At 44.9% G+C, this 25,515-nt stretch overlaps 1 protein-coding gene across 1 annotated transcript in view; it reads left to right on the forward strand.

The window, feature by feature from the left end:
• The first annotated feature begins 243 nt into the window (after window positions 1–243).
• The window catches only part of LOC119649891 (frizzled-2), a 354,344-nt gene continuing 329,072 nt past the window's right edge, over window positions 244–25,515 (forward strand). Inside the window, exon 1 of the mRNA XM_038052281.1 lies at window positions 244–1,791. The gene's annotated coding sequence lies outside the window, so the exon portion shown is untranslated. The remainder of the gene's footprint in view (window positions 1,792–25,515) is intronic.

The following is a 25,515-nucleotide window of genomic DNA, read 5'->3' on the forward strand; positions in this document are numbered from 1 at the left end:
ACGTTTGCTCTGCCATGTCTACCTGCTCAGAAGTCATAAATCAACTTCCTGCGAAACTGATTCAACTCCTGAGAACCGGCGAAGAGACATAAACAATCGGTAAATGACATGCGCCAATCGGACTCTCTTCGAAGGCTGACGTCTCGTCGGAGACTTTCCCTGGAATCGCACCAAAAAGACGCCGGGTTTTTAAGAGAGCGGTCCGCAGAGAGTGCGATTGGGGGTGAAATTGATGTAATCTGAGAATTATCGATCGATTAAAGGGAGACGGAGCGCACCAACACAACGCCGGGCCGAGCAAAACAAATGCAGAAAAGCCGGAGCCGACTCGCACGGCAATTGCGTAAATGAATGGCGGCCGTCGCCTGCCCTGCACACACGCGAAAATTTGTTAGTAATACTACGCGCGCTGAGCATGTGTGACGCCGCTGGAAAATCGCTAAGAGAGCCGCCGCGCCGCGCTATCACATGCCAGAGAAAATAAATCAGAGTCAGTTTTGTGAGGGACGTGCAAGAGTTTGGAGTCAAGTTGAAAGGCGGACGTGGATTCGTGACAGTCGCGCGTCAAGTGAGTTTTGTGTCTAAAATCCTCAGCCGGCGAGCGTGCTTTGTGTACATTTCGATAAAATTGCCATTCCGCCTGGCGTCAGCGTCATTTTGCCATCGAAACCAGTGAGTGATCGACGGTGCGAGTGCTCGAAACTCGTCCGGGAAAGTGAGAAGCCGCGCGGACCGTGCGAATTCCTCAGCGACCGATTGTCCCGTTCTCGGCGGCCGCAGCTCCAGCGACGTCAACGGCACGGCAGGTCCCGAGTTCCAGCAAAACACAAAACTAATCAATAAAAGTGTCAAGTGCCGGGCGATGGTGCCCGCGAAGCAAAACATCTCCACCGGGTCGGGTCTGGTCCGCGGTCGCTTGCCCGCGTTCACGGGCTAGAGCCAGGTCGCGGCGATCCGCCAGCGAACGGTTGTGTGTTTGTTGTGGCCCCAGCCGCAGGCCGGCGGCCATTCACCAAATGTTTTTGTAGTAAACGACGCACGACAGACGACCTTCAAAAGCGTTTTACGCGTTCCTACGTCAGCGGCCTCCATGTCTCCGGCGAGTGTCAGTGGCCCGAACTTTTCTCCGTGAATTCCAGGCGGCCGGTGAGCGAGTGTTGGTGGATTTTACTCTCGGCAAACGTCAGATTCGGCAGCGGCGGCAGCGACTCATTCAACTCGGCAACGGGCTGCGGACGGTGCTGCGGGAAATGTCAAAATAGCAACGAGTCCCGGCGATCTGGGTGATGCCATTCGCGTAGAAGTAGCGGCAGATAGTGTCGCGTCGAGTTGGATTTTTCCTTCACTTATCTGCGATTTTCCCACGAAAACGCTGGATTTCCGCCCGCAAGAAACATAAACACGCGCCTCGCAGTGTCTCTGAACTGTCTGTTCCCTGACTTTCTCTCTCCACTGTGTGCTTCGAACGCTCGCCACTTTGTGTGCTCAAGTAGTTTCCCTGTAGCTTTTGTGAAAATAAAGGAAATCTCATTGCAGAAATTGTCTCGTTATTGTCTCCTTGGAGTGTCTTAAGTTTTCACACTTTCCGATTTATCCTGCGCGAGTTCTCGTCCTGATAAAACGTAAAGTGCGGCTCGAATGCGTTCGAATTGAATCGTGCGAAGGCAAGTAAACGTGGAAATCTCCGTCCTTGGTTTGATTTTGCAGCACTCGACGAGCAGAAATTGGAATTGCAAGGATTACGCGGTTGCACGGACGTTCACAAGCAGAAGGACTCATCCAAAGAATCAGGTAAAACACCGATTTCCCTTTGATCCTTTGCAGCATCCACACCACTCGCATCTCCTCTATCAGCAGACCTGGCTTACTCCAAAGTAAAGACTCATTTAGCATTCCCACTGACAACGCGTGTCACGTTGGACTTGTGAAACCCACTCGTGGCGCTTGATTCCGGAAATCAACCACTTGAGCTGCTCCTGCAATCGCTACCCGACTGGAAGGTCCTTATTAGCACTTGAGAAATGATTTTTTATTCAGCACTGAAGGCATTTGTTCTTTTGCAGGACCCGCTAGTGTATGCATATTTGAAACTGAATCCTTTTATGCAGGGCGACGTGGCGGTTCTACCCTTTGACGACGTCTTGTTTGTAAGCGCCTTTGTGCACTGCAGTCGACATGTAATGGAGAATTCACTTTTTTGTTTCGAGCTGCCCTTTGGCATTGCTATGCATTCTCTTCCCGTTACAATTGGAGCTTATTATGTCCTTTGTGCATCGCTTTATGCATTTTGATGAGATGTCTCAAGCTAGATGTAGATTTCTTGTACCACTTTTCCCTTTTGTGTTAATGAAGTCCTTTTGAGGAATTGATATAAAAAATCATAGGAAATGCATCTCTTACTAGACCGGGCAAGAAGCATCTCAAAGACTTATTCAACTTTTGTATTTTAAACCAATAAAACGTTGCCTCTGCGTAAAAGAGGCTTTGTAATCGGCAATTTACGTTTGGCGCATTTCAGGGTGCGAATCAAATTCAGAAACATCATCTTCAGTCTACCCTTAGTGGAATGTGGAGGCTGCCAACTGCAATGAGTTTTGTAATTTTTAAATGGACGACACAGCTCTAAATGCATTACTCAATTTGAAGCCTTTGCGTTTTTTCAGGGCACTGCAATGAGAGCAGCTCAGATCTACGGGGAAACAATGGACGTTACTGGGAGGTAGGTAAGTAGGTATCAGTGGCCGCTTCGAGGAGCTCAGTTAGCACTGTGGTGTGCCGTTTTGATACCACAAACTCTTCAGACCATAACTGCTGTTAAAAGAGCAAGGAGGCAGAGTCCAGAGGCTTCAGAGCCAGCTCGTAGCATTCACGAAGGCAAGCAGCTCTTCCACCATGCAGCCAGAACTCTCTCTGGGGTCCCCAAAGAATGGTTTACCTAGTGTCCGAAGTCTGATTCTATGATAGCTACAGCTACGCAATTGCAAAGAAAGTGCCTGAGGGGTTTCCTCAGCCTGTGGCCCAGTGCCTCGTGCATACCGCCCTAATCTTCTATGCATTTGCACATGTTTGGCACCGGAGCTCTCGCGATAGGGTTTTGTTATAAGCGGGCCAAATACTCCTTCACTTGGCACCGGTGGTGAGCCTTCGCCATGTAAGCAGCTGGTAAGTACTACGAGTGGATTTCGCCCTTGACTATCGCCAGCGCCCTAGGTTGCTATGATCGGGAACCCAGAGCAGGATGACTTTGAGCGTGTCGTCCAGGCTCTTCAGGGTGTTTCTACACTGCTCCACTAACCTGAAGGATGTCGTCCCTGAGTACAAGCCTCAATAGTCGCTTGGCTGTCGATCAAAATGGCTGTTTATTTATTTATTTATTTTTTAAACGGAAAATAAACAGAAAAAAATTGAATTACTTATTGTCCTCAGAAGAGGGAAAAAGCAAAGATCCTAGCCTACGCTTATATATATGGTAGAAAAAAGAAGACGGCGGCGGACCCTGTCTGATATGGAGCGATGGCGTAGGCCATTGTTCACCTTCTTCTCCACGTATTTCCATTCGATGTTGCTATTATTGGGGGATAGCAACATCAATAATATACGCAGAGCGACCCGTCTTGTTAACTAGCAGCACGTAACGCTTGTTATGTGGAATATGACGATCAGCTAGGACTTGCCGGTCCAAATACATTTTGTAAGCAGAACTATCAAGCACTGCTTGCGGCTCATATCGATAAACCGGACATGTTTCCGTGATCAGCCCATGCTTGAATGCAAGGTTTTAATGAATCACCTTAGTACAGCCAGAAATGGGATGGTCCAAAGTCTCTAACGCTGAACCACACATTCTGCACCGGTCGTTCTCCACCAGTTCTTTCATGATAAGCTTTTTGTAAGCTCGGGTGGCGACCACGCCGTCCTGAATGGCGCACATGAACCTCTCCGTCTCAGCAAAGAGCTTCACAGCACACAGCCATCTGTTCGAGAAATGGCTGCCAAGGATAATTCACGTGCTTACCGTGCATTGCCTTCGACTTCCATTCATCGATCCGCTCTTGGTCTGACTTCACCCCACTCGGAGGATTTAAAGATCAATCCTTCAAGTTAAGTAGAGTCAGCCCACAGTCTGCCTTACAGACAGCCGCATGCAAGGGACTCGCGTGCTCTTTGCTGTAAAAATAAGCGCGCAGCGAGTCGACTTGGCGATGATGTTGTGTCGCCACGTCAACCACGCCCCCACCTCCGATGACACGAGGCAGATTCATCCGTTCCACGGCAGAGTTTGGATGATGCATTCGGAATTTGGACATAGTTGTCCGTATCCGCCGCTGGACGTTTTCCAGATCGGTCTTCGTCCACGGTAATATTCCGAATGCATAAGCCAGCGAGGGGATAGCGAATACATTCAACGCGCTCAGCACCAGCTTTACACGACGCAGGAATTCGGGCAGCAGAGCATCTTTCAGTTCACCAACTCGAGCATGGGTTCCTTGCAGAATTCCTAGGTATTTGTAGAAATCTCTCTCGGTCATAGCTTCGATGTGGAGGTCATCAATGCTATGTCTGGCATGTGGCTCGTGATGACCTTTGCGAATGGCTTAGGTACGACACTTGTCTAACCCAAACTCCATCCGAATATCACGACTGTGTGTGTACATCAAGTGTGTCTGTTCGCACTTAGCACGTAAGCCATACTTTATTGCAAAACTATGCCCTCTAGCATCATTCAGTAAGCATGAAAGTGCTATGCAGAAACAAAGGGGACTCAAAGAATCCCTCTGGAAGATCCCCTTCCGTATATGAATAGGCTCTGAGGTATTGCCACCCCCAGATGAAGGCACTGATGAGGTGGTGTGCCACCTTTTCATAACTGTCGCCGAAAACTTTATTAGTTTGTCATCAATGCGATACAGATGTAGGACAACGATTTGCTAGGTATGCGGGACGCTGCGAAAGCCTTGGCATAATCGATATAGCAACTAAAGAGGTTTCTTTGGCCTTTAGTTGCTTGTCCTACAACTATCGAGTCGATAATGAGTTGCTCTTTGAAACTCCTTGACTAAACTCGGCAGCCCTTCTGCTCCTCGGACAGAATGTTGTTGGTTGACCCTTCCACTAATGATGGATGCTATGAATTTGTAAAGAGTTCGTAAGCAAGTAATCGGTCGTGTGTCTGCGGGGTCCTGCACCATGTCGTTCTTGGGGATGAGGTAGGTAATCCCCGCAGTGAGGGTGGAAATTCCTTCGGCCGACTCATGATCTGATTTATGCTGTGTGCCAACCGACTTTGTACGATAAATTTCTTATACCAGAAATTGTGCACCCGATCCCGATCCCTCTAGTTCTTCGAGCTGTTTATGGCTCTTCGACCTTCCTCTTCGGTAACATCCGCAAAATTGGCATTTCAAGTGCCTTCGGCGATGATCCATTCAGCATGCTGGGCGGGTAACCCCAAAGTCCACCCAAATACTCTTTCGCTTATGTCACCGAGCATCTGGAGTGACTTTCTCCATACCTTCGTAACCGACTGCATACGACAGAAAGTTTCTACTTTAGTGAATTTCAACTACAGGTGATTCACTGGGGATGACATAGTACCGGTAAACCCTCTGCATTTTTATTCTTCACCCGGCTGCTGGCATTGCCAGAGCTGAGTTGAGTCAGCCTAGCAATGTCCTGCCTTAGTGAGCCCCGCCGACGTTCCAGACGAATTTTCCATGGTGGATCTCTTCGGTCACTCAAATCAACAACGCGAAAGCGAATTTTCTCACCGTGCAATCTGAGAGCCATAATAGCACCACAATACACCCCACTGTTACTCAAAAGTCGAAAGTCTTCGTGAAATTCTGCCTGCGTCGTATCATCGGGATACGCTGGCTTGATACTATCACACACAAAGAACTTGGTCGGCGCACAGGTCTTGTAAACGTATGCACTGTGATCTGAAGGTGGCAGTGGATAGGTCACATATTAAGGAGAGGCGGCAATTGTATTGCGGCAATGACATGCAGTCGAATACACTTTTCGAAGATAGCTCAACGTCCTCTTATAGGGCTAATTTGATCAATGTTATGCGCAGAGATAGTATGCCATCAGGAACGTGTTCGAGGATGCCATAATGTTGTACACATGATTCGCTGAAATGGGATGCAGCGAAAGTACACCGTAAGAAAAGGTACTTCTCAGGCGCTCGGACAGCAAATGGGAAGGCCCGTATTTCCAGAGACTTCTGGAAAGCAACCTATGACATTACAAGTTCCTAAAAAGAATACAAAAGTGCCAAGATTTTGTGGTAGTCTAACCAAACAAAAAACTATACAAGGAGATACACTTGATCGATAGAGGAAAGATGACACGTGCTTCATAATGGAAAGAGCAGATCGCTATTTACTGTGAACTTGTAATGACTAACGGCCATCAGGAGTGACCGAAGACGACCTAGAGGGCAGAACTGTCCCAAAAACCTAAAAAAAACAAGAAAAAGTTGGCGAAATTGACCGTGAAGGTCCGCCCACAAATAAAGAAGCATCATCGAAGTATTCTGTCATTATGTGCTTGCCCGCCTCTACGCTAGCCAAGCTCGGGAATGTGTAGGGGGATCTCCGAGCACTTCGATCCCTCAGGTGTCATTGCCAGTGCGTGGGCCCGCACCACATCCTGTCTATTTATTTCGCCAGCTCCAAAATTATTGCTGCTATTGCTCTGGGAGCTGATCAGGCAATACTAGCTAAGTGTTACACAGTGTCGTGCTTGCCACAAGTTCTCAAAAATTTGCTTGCAAGCAAGCCAAAAAGGAACTTCGGCGAAATTTATCCAGCTCCACACTCTCTTGGTCTCGCTCGGTGTGGCTTCTGGTTATTTCCAAAAAATCAAAAAATTTGATAGGAGGCGGTTTTAATTTTAATGCGGAGGTTGTAAATGCAGTCAAAGTCGAAATTCAGAAGCTTCAAAAAGACAATTTCGACAGAGGAATCTACAGACTCAAGAAATGTATTGAAATTAATGGAGCTTAAGGGTGTTCCTCTTATATGCAAAACGGGTGTGTACATTTCACCGAATATATTCATGTTGGGCATCAAATGCAAGGCCTCCATTAGTAATTTTTGAAACCAGTCCTGGTTTTGACAATTGTCGGAAAGATGGGGAGTCGAAAATGCTGATTCCTTTAACGGGCCCATTCTTAGACACAAACCAACCGAAAAAACTGAAAAAAAATCATGAAGCTGTCTCTATACATACTGCTACCATTTCCTGGGGAAATTGTTGTTATGGACACTGTCACATGGGACATCCAACATCCAGCGCCATATACTCTGCTTTATGCAGATGATGTTTTCCTAGCGTCTAATAGCAAAAATGATCTCGAGCAACTTGTCCAAAAATGCAATGATCGCCTCATGCAACACGGTCTCAGATTGAATCTGAATAAAACTGAGTTTTTGACAACCAATCCCCATGAAACAGACACAATCACTGTCAGCGCCTACAACTGAGCGATTTAAATACCTCGGGTCAATGCTATCAGCCAATGGAGAACTGCGCTATGCTTCCCACATTAACGCAACCTCAACTCATGTTCTTTATGATCGACGAACGTTTCAAATTTAAAATTTACCACAATGTCGTTCGTTTTGTCGCTCTCTATGGTTCTGAGTGTTGACCGAGTATAAAAGGTAATGAACGGCTTCTTGCGGTAATGGAGACGAAGATGTTGCATTGGACTAGTGGCGTGACCCGTTTTGATCACATCCGAAATAAGAATATCTACGATCGATATGGGGTTGCATCAGTCGTGGAAGTGAGAGAAGCATCTTCGATGGTATGGTCGCATAATTCGCGCTAACGAGAATTCACTTGCCAAGATTGGTCTGAATATCGAAGTCGACGATACGCGACCAAAAGGCAGGCCGAAACAAAGGTGGCTTGATACGCTAGATGGGGATTGTATCGAGATCAGGCATTTGATAGAGCCACATGGAGAAATCGATCAGGACGAGTCGACCCCGCTTGTGAACGGCACAAAGGCTGAAGAAAAAGAAGAAGTATGAAGCAGGATATCTCCAAGTACGATGAAAATCGAACTATTGCTGATAAAGTTACAGTAGCTTAACAACCAACATATTTGCGAGTTGGAGGCCCGACCAGCTGAAGACAACGGACAAATACTGCCACCACCAAGCATAAAAGAAACAGTCCGTGCAATTCATCGGCTTAAAAACCATAAGTCGTCAGGAGCCGATGGAATTACAGTCGAATTGGTTAAATGTGGAAGCGACCAATTACACCAAGCGGTTCATCAACTGATGCTCAAGGTATGGAACAGCGAATCAATGCCTGACGACTGGCAACGGGGCATTATTTGTCCCATATATATAAAGGGGGATATCACACAGTGCAGCAATTATAGAGATATCACGTTGTTGAGTACCATCTGTAAGATATTCTCAACTATCTTGCTAGGCTGGATAGCCCCATAAGCCCAGAATATCATTGGCCCATACCAAAGAGGCTTCACTTCAGGCAAACCAGCAACAGATCAGATTTTCTCTCTGCGGCAAGCGATGGAAAAACTTTTGGAATATGGACAACAGTTGCACCATCTTTTCATCGACTTTAAAGCCGCCTATGATAACATCATCAACGGCGCAACAACCAGTATCCGGTCTAGGCCTGACTTAATAAGGAACTCCAGACATCCCGGTTTTGCGCCGAGTTCCACCAATTCGATCTCCCTAAAAGCTGCCTGGCGTCCTGACCTACGCCATCGCTCCATCTTAGGCAGGGTCTGTCTCGTTTTATTTTTCTACCATAGATATTGCCCTTATAGACTTTCCGGGCTGGATCATCCTCATCCACACGGATTAAGTGACCCGCCTACCGTAACCTATTGAGCCGGATTTTATCCACAACCTGACGGTCATGGTATCGCTCATAGATTTCGTCGTTATGTAGGCTATGGAATCGTCCATCCACATGTAGGGGGCCAAAAACTCTTCGGAGGATTTTTCTCTCGAACGCGGCCTAGAGTTCGCAATTCTTCTTGCTAAGAACCCAAGTCGTATTCTTTGTCTTGTCTCCATTGATGTGCAGCTCAAGATCTCGCGTCGCCTGCCCGATCTGGATGAAGGCAGTTTTCATTCTCTCATGGCCGCGTACAGTTTTACCCTGGCTATGCTATCATAGGCGGCTTTAAAGTCGATGAATAGATGGCGCAACTGTTGTCCATATTCCCACAGTTTTTCCATCGCATGCCGCGGAGAGAAAATCTGATTTGTTGCTGATTTGCCTGGAGTGAAGCCTCTTTGGTATGGGCCAATGATGTTCTGAGCGTTGGTAAAACTTCCGCGTCTGGTGCCGTTGCTCCATGTACTTTTCTAGTTCACAGACTTTTTGTTTCTCCCAGGCTTCCATTTTCCGTCTGTGAAGTCGCTTCTGCGCTCGACGGAGTTCGTGATAAGTCTTAGAGAATGCAACATTACTCGGTATGCAGCATTCTTCCATTCCGTTGCTAACTTACATTCATCTTCAAACCAGCCGTTCCGATTTTTTTTGCGGCTGGGGCCAAGTATGTTTATGGCCGTATCAATAATAACGTTCTTCAGGTGGTTGTGAAGATTATTTGTTGATGCTTCATCTCCAGGATCTCTGTTGACTCGGAGCACCATGCCAACGAGATAGTGGTCCGAGTCTATATTGCCTCTCCCGGCGATCACCACGTGGAGGTGGAGATAGGGTTTGGTAGTAGAGTTGTTGTTGTTGGTTCAGCAGGCGTTTCCCAGGTTTTATGCTCCATCGTGAGTACCAATCCATGTTTCACCCTGGGACCTATATTACCCTTTGACAGCCAATGATAACATAGCCAGGATAAAACTGTACACACTGTACACGGCCATGAGGGAATTCGGTATTCCAACGAAATTGATAGGATGAGATGTTCATTCTACCTTCATCCAGATCGAGCAGGCGGCGCTTGATGTGAGATCTTGGGCTGCACATTAAAGAGGGCAAGGCGAAGTACATGGTGGTAACGTCACGGCCAAAACCGAAAGAACGAACAGGATTGAATCGCACTAATCAAACGAAAACAATGAAGATCGGAGACTTCAATTTTACGACCGTTGAAAATTTTTCCTCTTTGGGTCAAAAATCTCAACCTATCTATTTCAGCTTACAAAAACTGTTACGCTTGAAACGTCTTATTATAGGGTCAAAGCTCTTACTGTACAAGACAATGATCTTGCCAGTCCTCATGTATTCCTCGGAGACTTGGGTTCTTAGCAAAAAAGACTGCGAACTCTTGCCCGCGTTCGAGAGAAGAATCCTCCGAAGAATTGTTGGCCCCCTGCATGAGCATGGACGATTCCGTAGCCTACATAACGACGAAATCTATGTACGATATCATGACCGTCAGGTCGTGGATAAAATCCGGCTCAACAGGCTGCGTATGGATGAGGATGATCCAGCCGGAAAGTCTAAAAGGACCATGTCTATGGTAGAAAAAGAAGATGAGGCAGACCCTGCCTGAGATGGACCGATTGTGTAGGTCAGGACGCCAAACAGCTTTTAGGGATATCGAATTGGTGGACCTCGGCGCAAAACTGGGGTGTTTGGAGTTTCTTATTCTTATTAAGGCAGTCCTAGACCAGATACCGGTTGTTGCGCCGTTGATGATGATGAGTTTCATTTTTGACAAACTTCGAATGCTTTTCTTGGCAGCGTGCTAAAGCCAAAATCTCTGGTCCTCTGAGATTCTCTGTAACTAAGATTTGCAAATTTTTCAGAACTTATTCCCAATATTGACTATGGGAAACGGTTTATGTTCATATTCACCTAAATTCCGTCATTCCGAGATTAAAGGGGTGATAAATTCCGATTCTTTCGGTGATCATTCCTATAAGGTCTTTCGAAAAAGTTATTCACACACATAATTGTAAACCTTTTTGCACGATGTTTTGAGTGATATACTTTGAAGTATTTGCGTGACATCGGAGTTACTCGATTGAAAAAAAATCAGCTCTTCATTTTTTTGAAGTTCCGCTTTAAATCCTTGTAAATAGTCGCTTTTCAGAGCTAACTTATCCGTTGACTATCTCATTTTCATCGCTTTTCACCTGCTGATACTCGCCATGAAGCAATTCCATCAAGTCCTTTTCACATATTTTCACAAACAACCCTTCATTCGATACGTTGTTTGTCGCTCGCACACGTTCTATTTACATCATTCCGATATAAAAGGAAAAGGCCATTTTCCTGTATTGTTTTTCATTCGAAAGGAGAACATAATGATGCTGCCCTCATGCAGGCACATTCCACCATCAGGACAGGAGCGGCATCATCATCATCTCTCCCAATTCGATACAAGTGAACCATCATATCGTCCTCCATTCAGCTACCATCCATTCTGCATTATTTATAGCACATTTTTGCCCAACACGAATCCTAAAAAAAACCTACAAGAGATCGAGCCCGACAAGCATGCGAAGGAGGAGGCACGTATATGTGATTCGGAAACGAGGACCATATTACAGTGTCGATTTTTATGAGCAGTTGTAAATGTAATTGAGTATTTTAGCAATGGATCTGCTCCAATATTTCCAGCCCCAATCCGCCTCCGACCGGGGAACGTTTGAGCTATTGCTGGTGAGGCTGCAGTCGACGGGTCGATGCAGACATTTATAGTCGCATGAGCATGATTTCTAACAGGCGAAGGATAATGTACATTGTCAATGGTTTTTCTAGTGGGATTTCCCATGATGGATGCAGAAATTACTTGGAGCATATGTATGACATCGGAAAAGCATAATTTGTTGATTGTTGCATGGAGTCTGGCTGGAGGAGGAAGTTTGGCTGCAATTATAATTGGAATATGACGGAAATATAGCGCACCATCGGTTGCTGGCTGTTAAATCAGGAGGAAAACCTGGTTTTTGAAAAGAATACATCTCGGTTCCGGTGCCATTACTTCACAAACGATCAATTTGCTAATCCCCATTACAATATGGAGCTTACCCTCTGTTAATGAACCTAATTACGCTGATCTGCCACTTCAGGGCTCTGTGGCTCCAAACCGAATGCAAAAACCGTTCAAGTGGCAATGAGTTGGATTTTTCGTCCAGCATTACCAAAAGTGGAAGCTAGTTAGCTGGCTAACTACGGCGCGGCAGAGCAGCACATTATTGACTTCTGAAGTGTCCAGCTACTTACAGACTCAGGCATTTTCCCCGGTAATCGCTAGAAAAAATCGATTTAAACCGAATGTACGTGATCGTTAACTCGGTCCACTGCTCACCTGTCCGCCGGCCTGCTCTCGAACCAACCAGTCACCTAATCTTTTTGCCTCTAACAAATCGACACCCAATACAGCGTAGCAAAACAAATCTATTTTCTTTTGTGCGACCTCTTTACGTGTCCGTTCATCGCCAATTAGCGTTTTAGTGAGGTACACACGATGTACTCCGAGGCACAGGTTGTAGGAATGGACCCTGGTGACTCACTCTTCACATCATCTAGTTAAGATGAATTACTGCTCCTTCAACTTGTTTTCTCAGTCTTTGCCTTTTTTTAACTCCGTAATGACTACAATTTTTTCCCTGGCAAGATACTTTGCCTGAACGTGGCCGCAGGAATTAATTTTTGAGATGATTGATTGGCATATGAGCACTTGAAAGATCTTCGAGGAAAAACGAAGGAATGGAAAGAAAAAACTGAGTGATTGGAAGCGGCGGAGACGAAGGTAAAAGTGTTGTCTTGTTAGGGAAGATTGCGACACGGTTCGATCTCTGGGAGATTTGGTTGTTTCCCGAAAGTCTAGCGACTAGTCTGCATGTGGGCTTAGGGTAATTTTGTACCTGGGAGTGGAGTACATGAAAGTTAATTATGATCTCAAATTCAAGATAAGATTCGAGACGTTTTGTGACTAACGAGGTGTGTTTAGTTTTGACGAACAATGACAGCTTTTCGATATAAACTTGTTCGAAAACTGGAGGCCTTGTCGCGTTTCCAGCAGCAATATATCTGTACAAGGTGGAGGTTGTAACTTTCGATAAAGAATCCGCGTGAGATAATTTTCGACGACTAGCAACTCATGACGGAACGGAATATGTTTTTGTTGTGAAAACTCGTGTCTCGCGAAACAAAGCTTATCTCATTTAGCTCCAAAAAGAAATTTCTTGCTGCACCTTTGTACAGCCTGACACCATTGGCAACAAAGCCCCATGTAATCGATCAGCCTCCAATTTCTTCCGCACAAGGTTCCACTTTCCGCTTATTGCAATGTTTATCGCAATTACTGCCATCGTCGACTTCCACCTCTCTGATCCAAATATCTGTCATTATCTAATAGACTTGTATCTACGATCTCGATTGAGTTATATATCATTTGAAAGCCTACAAATCTACTCAACTGTACATGCATTGAATGTCGTATCCTCGCCCGAACCTATCCATTTACACCGCAGATCGCAACAGATAGAGCGAGTTCTGCAAGCGCAAGACTAATGTCAAAAGATACTGATCTTGAAAATGTAAACTAGTTGTAAGTACATTTCTTTTTCCTGCGCGCGAGAAGCAACGTCAGAGATATTTTCCAAGCAATTGACTTGTGTCGGGTGTTTGGAGTGAAGGTGGCGATGGTGGGTAGGTTGATTGGTGGTTTCTGTATTTTGTAAATGGACATGGAGAATGCAAACATGATTCGAACGCTATTAATCAAATTGGCAAGAGCGGACTTGCATAGACTGCAACGACAGAATTATCGCAAAGATATGAATCACGGTTATGACCCTGTAGTTGTTTCGAAAGATGGTAGATTGCGGTGATATTGGAGATATCGACTGCATGTTGATTATGGGGGCGTAATTGAGAGGTTTGTTTTACTAATTGTGGCGTGTGGAGATTAGTGAGATATGAAGCTGAAAAGCTAAAGTGCTTGAACACACCAGCAAATTATTAACTCCACCAAAGGCTAAGTCCAGTTAAAAAAGGTTGCGAGGAAAAGTCGCCATTATCTGAATGCATCCGAAATGGACAGATGCTTCCAAGAATAGGAAGAAACTTTGGAAGCTCTAGACCAATGGACTCGATGCCAGGAAAAACACCTTCTGGTAACTACTCATCACAAAGATCTTTGACCAACGACTACATCATCATTCCCTGTGACTCTAGGGGCCATGTTGATGATAAGACAGATGAAAGTTAGTCCAAGACCTTGGAGGCGCTGGCAGCTACGGCCGATAAGGTACATGAGGTGCACGCGCGTCCCACGATAGTGGCCGTTCAGCAGCAAGATGAAGTTGGCGAGCTAAAGCGCGAGATGGCCGCACTTGTGGCCAGCATGGTAGAGATGAGGGCGACGCTGGACACTCAGCGCGGTGTACTGCTCGAAAAGGGCGATCGGGTAGCAGGTCGTCAGGACAACTTACGGACCGAAGCATTTGTTGATACCATCGCAGATTCGGCGAAAAAGCTACGCAGAGCAACGTCCCCTAACAATTTATGACCCCCTCAGCAGGCACAGTTATCTTGTAGATACTGGTCCGGAGCTTTCAGTTCTTCCCATACCACGGCACCATCGGCTATTCCCGCAACCCTTGAAACTTGCGACGGCAAATTCCTCTCGAATTAACACCTACGGGTACAGGTAAGTGGACGTGAGTCTTGGCTTGCGTAGGACGTTCCCATGGCGATTCATCCTGGCGGATGTCAGCGTCTCCATTTTAGGCGCAAACTTCTTGTATCACTATGGCTTGCTGGTGGACTTGCGGAACAGGTCCCTTATAGACCCCACGACTAAACTTAATTCATCAAGCCGAATTTCATCTCACCCCAACAACAATCTCTCCGTGCTTTTGGAGGACATTACTGACTCTCGTGTTCGGACACTCCTCCAAAAATTCAGCCAGATTACTACCGAATGTAGTGTCTCTAAACCAGTGAAGCACAATGTGCAGCACCACGTTAACACTACTGGTTCCCCTATCTTCTCGAGGTGCGTCCCCTACCACCCCAGAAGCTGGCTATTGCCCGGAAATAATCCATATAATCCCTAAGCCAAATGGTGAACGACGCACCTGTGGGGATTATAGAAGGCTAACCCCACAGATTGTTCTGGCCGATATCCCATTTCACACATTTACGACTTTGCGCATCATCTCGCAAACTGCCGCATGTTTTCGACCTTGGATTTAACCAAGACCTATAACCAAATCTCTGTAGCTCCAGAGGACATTCCAAAGGCGACAATATGCACACACTTTGGACTCTTCGCGTTCACACGGATAACTTTCGGGTTGTGCAATGTGGCGCAAACCTTTCAAAGGTTCATCCACTCGGTCCTGCGAAACCTCGACTTCTGTTTCGTGTATTTGGATGATGTTTTGGTCGCTTCTTCCTCAGAGTCTGAGCACTTAGCCCATCTCGAGTGCATTTTTCAACATCTCCTTCAGGCCGCTTTAGTCCTAAACGTTGGGAAATGCAAGTTCCTTCAGACACACACTCCCTGACGGAAAACAGCCCGACCCAGACAAGTTGCAAGTGATCGCAAACTTCCCGCGTCCAAAAACCGTGAAGGAGTTGCGAAGGTTTTTGGGCATGCTAAACTTCTACCGTCGTTTCCTGCCCAAGGCCTCGCAACACCAGTCCATTTTGAACCCGTACTTGTCTGACCCCAAAACAAAAGACACACGAGAGATTGTGCGGTCTGAAGAGGCTGTCCGCGCGTTTGACAAATCCCGACAACAACTAGCTGATGCTACACTCTTGGCATTTCGCCTGCTGGTTTTGTTGATGCTTCTGACATCGCAGTAGGTGCTGTTCTTCACCAAAAGGTGAATTAAGTCTGGCAGCCGTTGACCTTCTTCTCTAGACAATTAAACCCCACTCAACGGAACTACAGCTGATAAGACGACATGTACTGCTGATGGCTGCACTTCCATGTCTTCATGAGGGACGTGAGATGTTGAGAATGAAGGTCACTAGTGAGACAATTTGGTTAGCCGTTCTAGACCTGACCACAGAGAGTGCTTGATGAATTAAGAGGGGTTTAGACACCGTGGGATAAATTGCTAAAGGCCACCTTCCACAATACGGCAAGCCTGTCAGGCACCCTTGAACAGCCCCAATCCCCCAGCCGCCTCTTGGACACTATCTACGTACTGGCAAGCCGGACAGCACCAATTCTGGCCGTGAAAGTCGTCGAGGTGCAAATCAGAGATATTTTTATGTTTTAGTATTGAGCACAGATGAAGTTGCCTGTGCGCAACGACCGTAGACAGGGAGCACCAATGCATACACGTAACAGTCTTCCTTATTTCCTTTCGAGTGGCCGTCCAAGTCGTTTTTCATTCAATCGTCGGCCGCCTGAGCAGTCTAAACTGGCAGACAGCCGCATTCCAGCCATGTTTCGACTTCCGGTCGACTGAGGACTGTTCGAGCGTAACTGACTTGGATGACGGCCTTAACGGTGAGAATTCATGACTGTTTCGAAGACAATTTTTAATATATTCTTGTCAACGCATTAAGATCACTGTTAAACCATCCAAGGTGGCCCATCAATCTGTCCAGAGAGTAACTGGCATGTCTGCGAAATTAAGAGACCTTTGCATGCGTAAGATAAATTTGGCGAGGGATAATGCGTCAGATAATTCCAATAGTGGGATAATGAGACGTTTGGCCAGCGTTGAATTTTGAACGCCTTCCTGCAATGAGCTAGTTGAAGCGTTAGTGGGTCCTCCGAACCAAACTTTTCTAGCCGTAAGTTTTGCATCAGAATTTTTGCTCCGACGATGATTGGTGAGATGTATCCAAGAGGATCAAACAGCTGTGCTGTTTGTAAGAGTATGAAGCGTTTTGTGATGTCCGAGCCTTGAGATGTGTGATCTGTAAATGTCAAGATGTCTGGAGAAAATTTTCAGGATATTCTGAGAATTTTACATATAGGCTCGTCGAATTGGTGATGTGATGTATTACTGCTGAGGTTTGACGAACTGAATTTGCAGAACAGGGAGCCTCAACCTGACTTCCGATTTCGTTGATACGTGTGAATATGTCAGCACCTCCGGTGATGTAAACGTACTTTTTCTAAAGGTTCGATTGCTAGCAGGAACGTGTAACCCTCAGCGCTGAGAAATTGCCTGAGAGCGAGAACCGCTTGGTGAGGTGCTGGGTTTGTGCCGCAAGTAAGGGTGGTAAGATTTTAGACTACACCAGTGAGGTGATTGGGTGACGATCAGTCCAGTGTATTCTCTGACCAGTGTATTCTTTCAGTCATCTGAATGAACATAGATTTGACGGAACATTTTCGTAAAGATGAATTTGTGTCGCCCTACATACAGCAGTACATCGAAGATGTCTACTTGAAGTTTCTGAGACGCGAACATGAACATCAGATGCTTTTTCAGTAGTTTGACATTTTTCAGTATTGACGTAATCTGGCGGAGTCCTATCTTTGCATTTCAGATTTACTACCTTCCATAATTTCTGGAACTTGTGTATGGCACACGAAAAGGTCAGTGAGGCGTTCTAACTCTGGATCCGAGTTGAGCTCCCTGTCCGCACGGGTTCGCAGGTCCAATGAGCAATGAGACGAATGAGTAGTTGATCTCAACTTTGGACTGGTGATCATTGAGGGAGTTTAGAATCTCGGTCACCGTGTTTAAAATAGAGCTTTGTAGTTTAAGGTCCTGGATGCGATCCTGGGAAATTTGAAAAATCTGTTCAGCAGTGCAGAAATAAGAAGCCGTTTGTTCTCATATCCAGTCTGCAAGGTCGTCTACGCTGAGCTAAATGTGGCATTCCCAATGGGAATGTTGGTGGTGAGAGACGCAGCGTTTTCATAAGCGCTCGTTATAAGGTAGTGAATTTTTTCAACGATGACACCCTGTTTCTCGATAATCGACAAGCATTTACAGCCGAGTCGACTGCCACCAGTGAGATTAGAACCGCGACCTTCCGTATGATAGCCTTGTGCTCTAACCACTCGGCTATACGGACAGAGTCGATGATATTACCAGAGAACTTTGGTTGGCTTATAGACAGTATAGGTGTACGTTGCTGTACCGGCTCATGTACAGTGGCGTTGAGAACTACTGAAAGATGATAACGAGGCACGATCTCGTTTATACGAGCTTTGAGAGCGGTTTCCTCCTTGACGAACTTTCTGGTTCCATTCGACCTTGAAACACGGAAGCTCTACTGGTACGACGGCCTTGGAAGTCATGATATTGTCATGATCACGAAATATTTTCTCCTAGCCACCCGTTTCCGGTTCTGAGATATAATAGACAACGAACGGCGCCGCGCGGTAATGGAGATGAAGATGTTGCGTTGGACTAATGGTGCAACAGGCCAAGGCTACATGCGAAACGAGGAAATCGACGATCGAGAAGGTATTGCAGCGATTTTGCAAAAATTACGGAGAAGTCGTTTTCGATGGTGTGGTCACGTAATTTGCGCTAATAAGAATTCAGTTGCCATGATTGGTCTGAACATTGAACATTGAACCTGTTAAATGACAAATGAGTCAGCGGCACTATGATATGTTTACTAAAGGATATACTCAAGGCATACTGCTCTTCAAGTGCTTCTCACGACCTCATTTATATTTTATTTTTATATGCGTGCATAATTATTACAAATTATTGCGAGTTCATACCAGATTTCACTTCATTTGCCTTAAAGCCCATTGAGTGAGCCTGCCTCTCACAGCATCATTTCAATTCAAAATTCTGAAAGGGTAAAGTTCCAGCAGGATGCGAAGTAATTATTATTATCATTACGCGAGTTCCGTCCTAATGACCCTTCTATCTCTGGATAGCCTCGGAGTCATTAACTTTCAATAAGCCGTCTTTGTGATGCAGAAGCTGCATTGCATCATTAAAATCTGAAGTTTGTTGAGGCATCCGAAGGATCCTCTTTGCTCCAAATCCTAGTTAATTAATCCTAGAACGCAATAAACGTTCCAAAGGCTGAAACATTCAATGCATTTTGCTCAAGCATGCATATCATACTCCACGCAAGGATAAAATGCTCTATTCGAAAATGTCCTTTTTTCATAACCCACTCTGCAGACAATCAAGCCGATATTTCTCATTTAAAAATTGAGCTTTTTTGCACTGGCAACAGAACATCCATCCAAATGGCTTTCACATTTGTTGCTCAACTTAGAATTAGTCTAGTCTGGCGTTAGTGCTGTTTCACTGATTGGGGCCCTAATCTAACACGGCGACAGCGCTTTTTCACTGCCAGGATCTAACAACTATCTGCACCAGCATGCAAATGCAACGTGCATTACTCGGGACACTAGTCCTATCAACATCGTCAGCAGAATTGTACAATTGCTGGAGCGACAGGACAAGCTGGTCTGGGTTGCGACGCTCCCACAATTGTGAGATGTAGCCATAGCAGCCGCCAGGACTGAATCGGAATCCACTAGACGTGCAGCGAGAAGAACTCCAAAACAGTTTAAGCGTCCATAAAATAAGTCATACATCACAATATTGCCATTAAAGCAAAACGCTTGTGTTTTTTATATGCTTCCGGGTCACTGAAAGTGAATTGTTCCTTTTTGTGAGCAAAGAACCGCCCGACCACGGTAGAAAGACCATCCGACCGGTATCGGGCGGTTGATGATGCAGTGAAACAGAATGCACTGGAAGCGCTAGCTGCCAGGGCTCGGCATCTGTATCATAATATACCACTTTGTTGCAGGCAGAAGTATCTAAGAGCTAGCGAGCACAAAAAGCATCCATATTTATGCAAGTATTGCAAATATTGTTGCAACGGCAAAAAAGACCATTTGTGTCTTGCATTACGCTGACTGCAAGGCTCCGAGAGCATCTGAACGAAAACGACGCTATAATGACGATGTTGATATGATGTGGAGTTCTCATATTGTTCTGCGAATTGGTCTAAGAGGAGCCATTATGCTTAGAGAGGGTTTACATCATACTTTCCGACTTAATGTCAATAGGAGAGCTCTTTTTTCTGCTGGAGAGGAGTCCCGAAGACGACAAAGCGCAAACAAAGCAAATTGCGTAAGGTGCATGTTTCGCTGAAGAAACGTCGGAGCTTTCGTTCTGAGTCAAACGGAGTACGTGGAACAATTCCTAGAAGAACGTTAGACGCAACCAATTGGATTTGAGACGAGCAAAATGCATGTTTGCTCTGTTGTTTGAAGGGAATTAGCTACGGTTGTAAAGTACAGTGCTCGTAGGCATTCACATGAGTTCTGTGTGGCAGATACAAGATTGCACGGGCATAGATACAAGCTAGTCTATATGAAGAAGATAGGCGTCTAAGTTTCTATACCATAGCAGCCTTCTACTGTATTCTCGCTTGGCATTCAACAACGAACGAGCCAATTAAGGTTCCGTTGCGTTCACCCCGATTTTCTCGTCTCTTCATGGCAATTACTTAATTAATCCATCCATTAGAATATTGATACATGAATCAACTAAAATGTTTACAGATTTACATCATGCTTGAATTCGGGATCATTATTCCGTCTAGCAAACTCGATTCTTGCCTGCTCCTCATGGAAGCTCGTTAGCAAATATAATTTAGTGATAGTTTGTATAGCAAAAATGCTGTTCTCGGTTGCCTTGCTGAAGGGGTAGATCCTAGTCACGTCAACAGAGACGATACATCCGGAAGTACGTACTGTTTGCTTAAGATGGATTCCAGCTCTTACACTTTCCTCAAGACATCCTCAGGACATTTTCGGTGAATCCCTTGCAACTAAGCGGATGATATGATAACGATTGTTTGTTAAGCCTCAACATGCTAGCACATTAAATGAAGCACAGAAATTTCCTTTATTTATTATTCCATTAGCTGATATATGATGATATTCCTAAAAGCGAAACTCAATCTCCCAAAAGTTCCCGATTCTCTGCCAACAGGAAAAACCACTTCACCATTAAAAACACTCCCGCATCGTAAAATCTCCTCATGGCAATCTTGGCAGGAAAAAATAGAAAACAAGCCATTAATATTGCCACAAATCTGCAAACTAAGCCCCGATAAGAGTGAATTGGAGTAAATCTATTCAATCTACGCTTACTAAACATAAAATTCCGCCGTAGACATGTGCCAGCCATACCCGCGTTTCCCATCAGAGAAAAATAAAGACCAGAAAAACATAATGTTATTGCGAAACCCTTCACTCTGTTAACTACACAAGACCAGGCGGAATGGTTGCGTTTGCCTTAAGGGTCCAACGGCCACCCGTTCATCTCCTCGGAGTCTTCGGGGCTAGCTGGGATCCAAGAGCATACAAACAACAAGAGGAAAGTGTCTAGTGTATCAGCATCTTAGGCATGAATATGGAACTCTTATCACGTACTATGGATCCATTAGAATGGATTGCCGGATTGCCCTCTTATTCTGATATTCATCCACCTAAAACATTATTTTGTTGCGTCACACGTTCCGGAGAGGATGAAAAATATTACCCAAGACTGGACCCGCTGCGGCAACCTGAAAACTTTCGGGCCAGCCACATACACAACAAGATTTTGATTATAAGTGGAGACTAGTTTAGGCCCTGCCGCACAAATCTTAAGCGAGAAATAGAAATAGATTTTAGGGGAATGAATACATGGACAGCATAATTTTGTTTCTGGGGTGTTTTGTAGAGGTCAGTGAAGTGCAACCGTGATGACACCCATGCTGCATAGGAAGCATCATTTTGAATTGAATTTTGAAAATGTTTCCATTTTGATTTTATCAGTTTGGAAAGTTATGGTTCCAACTGCAAAATTTTCTCGCTGAGAATCTTTCAGTGAGTCCTTTATGCTTTGCAGGTGGAATTCCGGTGTATTAAATCAAATTTGGTTGTGAGCCGGACAAAGAAGAAGAAAAAGAAGATTAGCGCCAGATATTCGCAGAAAAATTATTCAATTCTAACGAGACGAAAACTTTCACACATATGGGTCTTCCTAGCATCCGGATAGACGAAAATTGCTTCAGATAGTGATGCACATCCCATCACTTCGCATCATCCAAATCTGGGTATTTTAACTACCCAAACACCTTCAGGAACGGAAGATTTTCAACCCTTACTAGAAGAATAAACCGCGAGGAAATTTTCCGGCTACCCCACTGATCAACCTTCAACCAAATGTGGGAGGTCTAAGAACTAAGCCATTGTGCTTCAGTCTATTTCCCCTAGTTCCTTCCCGCGTTGGGTCACAGTCAGAGGCGTTCTAGTCGCAGCAAAGCCTCCCTTACACTGCGTATTTCTCCACCCAAAGGCGGTCCATTTATTATTTTCTATAGTATGCATACTACCCCGGTCTTAGAATCTCTCACCTGTAAGAGGAATTCTTAAGGAAATGATCGAATATCCAACCCCTTTATTGTTTGTGCTCTTTCTAATTTCCCTATGCTCACCTGGCCTAACCTTCCGTGGCCTTTACCATTTCCCAGTAACCCCATCTGCGGTCTTCTTCTCTCATGTACCTTAATGAAACCTGTGCTGCAGGTTCAATTCAATCTCACCAGGCATCACTTAAATCGCACCCTTGCACTTGTCCTTTTCAACTCCCCAGTGCGTTGCTGGTCCCAATTTCCTAGTTGTTCTCCTTACGTCCTTCCTGATGCTTTCGCTTTCGCGCTTTCGGTAAAGTCACTGATATCTAAGTCCGGGGAGGAGTATTTGGCAAGTGTTCAGGCGTTGAGAATTACGGTGTTATCGCGCTCCTCTCCTCCTGTTCGAAATTCCTTGAGGGCTATATTAACGACAGATTCGTTACACACTTTGGTCACATTGTTACTAACCTACAAGATTGCACTAACATCATAGCCAAATGTCTAAATTCTCAGCAGGAATTCACGTCATTCACACGAGTTTTTGTGAGGCCTTTAACTTTGTTAAGCACACGGCACTTTTGCCTAACCTCGTGTCTCTTAACATTTCATTACACGATTTACTTTCTACCTCTATCCGTTCCGCCCCGTTTCTTTTGATGGTTGCGTATCCTCTTCCTTTCTCTTCTCTGGTGTTCCAAAGGGTACACTACTAGTTCTATTTTTCATCAACGCCCTCCCCTATTTCCTCACGTTCTCTGTCGAAAATATAGAACTTTGTTTTTATCTTCTCCTGTAGACTGCATGGTTTTCAGTCGAACTTAGACAACCCAGTTCGCTTGTGCTCTATAAATAAGGTGGCACTAAAGGTCAGCAAATGCCATTGGATGTGTTAGTCTCTTCAATTTTCTCTCACCTTTTTTCCTACTCTATTGGCGGTCACCTTTTATCATACCGGAGCTTCATCCAAGACATTGGCGTAACTTTGGATGATAAGCCACAGAAACTGCTTCGATATCTGGTATCGTGATTCCAGAACGTCTTGCTTCATATTTAATACCTCCTCGGAGATTGGCTCGGTTCAACCCTTTTGAACTCTCGCGTACCAAACATTCCTGAGAATTTCTCGGTGATCTAGTCCTCTGCATAGAACTGTGATTACCTGACCCTAGTGAACTGTCAACACAATTTCATCATATTCCTCTCCTTTAAAATGAGCTTCGCATATGTGGACTTTTCTATCCGAATTTATTCTCTTAATTTCCCTTACATCAAAGTATGCATTAGCTCCCTCGATATGTGTACCCTCTTTCTCCTGACATGATCGACTCCTTTCTTTCTATTGACGTCACTTGCTACACGGCTTCGTATAGCACCCACAATGCCCAGACTTTCGCAGAACTCAAACTTTATTTCCGAGGCATTATAGCTTGTTCTGCTAGGTATTTTCTCGCATTATAGTTTTAGGTTTAATCTATGCTTTCTACTTTCTCAACTTTCTGGGGATAATATCTAACTTGATTATCTCCGCTTAAATAGATAAATACAAAAAACCCTATCATTCCGGGGTATATTTTCTCATTCCAGTTACTGCCGCCAACTGCACGGTCTTCTTTGTCGCTGTGGAGATGATATTTATAGTTCACCTGGTGATGTGGCATCAGGCCAAGGTTTGCACTCAATCATGTGCTTTTCCACAAGAACCCTCGACTTTTCATTCATCTCCCGACTGCTAGCTAGTAGCTTGTTTAACTTCTTCGACAGATTTAGTCCACGTGATATCAACAGAAGCTTGATAAGCCTGACGGGTACTGTTTACGGCCAGGTTACATCAGATGTCTATCAACAACCAGTATCGTCATTAGCATAGCTCGGAGCTGGATATTCACGCCATCCCAATGAAATCGGCCCAGTACAGGTCCTTGAGGTACTTCAGGAGATGCTAGCAACTAGGCTTGTTTCTCCCTCATACAGGAGCCTCCTATTTGCGAAGTAGACCCTAATGATTTGCTTAAATGTGGGCAGGTACTTTAAAGCTCTCTTATGTTTTTAATTGTTTCTTATGCTAGGCTAAGTCCAGCCATGAAGACAGTCCCTATAGCGCAGGTAGGAAGCTTTTATACGACATACGGGGTAGTTCTAGCTTTCGTCTAAAATCGGAATCGTCCTGTTATTATAATTCATTCTGCTAGTTTTCTCGAACTAAATAACTAGGGTTGTATGAACATGGCTCACCATGTAGTCAATTTCCTTTAGGTAGTAGCACAACTAACTGCTTTTTCCACTGTCTAGAAAAAATGAGTACTCGGTCTAACCTGGTTTTCTAGCTTCGCATTAGAAACCATAAACTCGCTCATAATCACAGTTGGAGCATTTTCTGGAGGGTATGATCTTACAATTGAGTATTCCATTTGCTGTGATACTTGATTTGAGGTTTCCTGCTTCTCTTCGGTTTTGAAATCATAGGTCAGTCGAATTTCCCTCTCTCTGGATTAAAGTCGACCGCTTTGCATAGCTGACGTAATGAATGCCGATTATTCTCAAAAATCTCGAACTTGTCTTTGAGCAGTGTCACGTTCACTCTTGACGCGCTGAAATCTATTTTTTATCATCGCATGTTCACCAGTCTTTGTCGTTGTGAATTGGTGTAGATGTGTGCCGTTCGTTTATCTTCGACTATTTGCAAGAACATCTTCGAACTCCATTGCTTCCTCTGACATCGTCTTATGTTCCTTGGATGATTGGCTTCTCTCCTTTCTTTTACAAGGAATAATATAGCTTGCACCTTGCATTCACTGACCCGCAAGCTGGGGTGACCATTTATTTTCAAAGTTTTCTTCTTCATAGTCCCTTTGAAGAATAGTCTTACTCTTCTGGTTTGGGGTGCGTTTCCCTTTCTTACCATGATGACAGGGTAAACCTCTTTGAAGGCCCCTACTGGTCACCAGAGTGACTTCCTTAATTGTAATTTAGTGAACCTTCAGCGATTGCCACTCTAAGCATCAGTGCATCTTCCTACGTCGCCCAATTATCACAAAGAAGAAACTAAAGGCAACGTTTTTCATTACAAAATGTATGTGTCTGTGGTATGATATTATTTGAGACTCGCTACTCTCCCGATCAGGATCACTGATCAGTTGACACTACAGTAATGTTAATGACTTCTCGTGAAATCATATCTTCCAAATCATCGGCATCACGAATTAATCTGGT

The sequence above is a fragment of the Hermetia illucens genome, chromosome 2 (assembly GCF_905115235.1).
Source record: "Hermetia illucens chromosome 2, iHerIll2.2.curated.20191125, whole genome shotgun sequence".
Taxonomy (NCBI): Eukaryota; Metazoa; Arthropoda; class Insecta; order Diptera; family Stratiomyidae; genus Hermetia; species Hermetia illucens.